We start from the raw sequence: 1,784 nt of genomic DNA, 5'->3' as shown, positions 1-1,784 counted from the left end.
ATATATATATAAACTTTTCTGATTTTATAGGTATCCTTACCATTTATTGTTTCTTAGCTATTTCAGAACTTTGTAAGTTCTGTAAAACTGGTGATAATGTAAATTATTCTTTTCTATACAGATGTAAGTTAACTTTGCTCAGTGGAGATATATTTCATTATTGTTCTGTGGATGTTGGCCAGTTTTGTGGGGGTAATTTTGGTACCAGGGCTTAAACTCAGGACCTTGTGTTTGTGAGCAGGTGCAGTGCCAATGAGCTAAATCCCAGGCCCCGTTTTGTGTTTATTAGTTACTTTATTTCAGCCTTTTTTTTGGTACCAGAGTCCAACTCAGAGCCTTGTGCTTTCCAGGTGGGTGCTGTGCATCTGAGCTACATCCCCTGTCCTGTTTCAGCAATTTTGATCACCTCTACATGTACCTGCTCTTTCAATGAATCTCTGAATTAAATTTTAGTTTTTCAATTTTTTATATTTTACTGAATTCTTCAATTAAATGATGAGTTACAATTTTGTCCTATGTTTATTGTAGAGTTCTGATTTTTTAGTTATAAAATTGATTACTTTTGTAATATGTTGTCAGGCTGGAATCTTGTAATCTCTCTGCTGGTTTAATTTGTGTATAAAGCTTCTTTATCTTTCTTCTATTTTCTGGGCTCCTTGGGCACATGCTATGCTATTCTTCTATACTTCATATAAATGTGCAGTGAGCCACACATACCCTTACTGCTTTATTTCTTTATTCTCAACAAAATCCCCCCTCAAAATTGTAAGTTTTTAGGCTTTACTAAAGGATTTGGTTGTTTGCAGGTGTCTATCATTTGTAATTAACCTGAATCTTTAAAATACATTCATATTTTATTTTATTTTTTCATTTGAAAAATTTTTTTTGTGGATCCAGGGACTGAACTCAGAACCTTGCACTTATGTACATTTATATTTTAATAGTTACCCATAGTGAAAATCTTCCCTTTTCAATGAAAAATCCAAAAAGAACTTCTTGCCACTGGGTGTAATGTGTGATATAAATTATGCCAAAGGGATGCATCACATGAGACTGGCACAGAAATTAGTTAGTTTTGTTTTTTTCGTCTTGCTGAAAGACACAGAACACAGAGAATCTATTTCGCTGACATGAAACTAATCAGAGGCTGTTTAGGGGCTGTGTACTCTTTAGGGCCTGGCTGCTGTGACCAGTTTCTCAGCACAAAGGCTCTTTTATATTGGACCAAAAGATGTAGCAAGTTACTACAAAAATTACCTTTAATGAATTATGCTTCTCTGTAACTATATCCTTATGCAACATGGCCACCTTAGCCACTTTCTCAGATGTTGGGAAAAAATACCTGACACCTGCAACTTAAAGGAGGAGAGATTTATTTTGGCTGATGGTGTTTTGAAGCTTCAGTCCCTAGTCCGCTGGCTCTGAGACAGAATGGCACAACAGAAAGTCACGAGAGAAAAAGGCTCCTCACGTTATGGTGGCCAGGAGGCAGACATCCAGGGAGGATCCAGGAGGCAGACATACTCTGGTGAGCCACCTCCCACTGTCCCCGCCCCATAGCGCACTCAGCTGAACTCCTTAGCAGATGAATCCAGTGATGAGTATAGCAATCCAATCATCTTCCCAATGTCCCGCCTCTGAGCGCAAAGAATTTGGCTTTGCAGTCAATTTAAGAATTGGAAAAGGCTGGGGATTCAGCTCAGTGGTTCTGCTGCCTGCCTCAAAAGCCCAAGGTCCGGAGTTCAATCCCCCGTACCAAAAAAAAAAAAAAAAAAAAAAAAAAA

This window comes from Fukomys damarensis, unplaced genomic scaffold, assembly GCF_012274545.1.
Source record: "Fukomys damarensis isolate Sample0158 unplaced genomic scaffold, DMR_v1.0_HiC HiC_scaffold_29, whole genome shotgun sequence".
Taxonomy (NCBI): domain Eukaryota; kingdom Metazoa; phylum Chordata; class Mammalia; order Rodentia; family Bathyergidae; genus Fukomys; species Fukomys damarensis.
Note: the sequence above shows the minus strand (reverse complement) of the source record.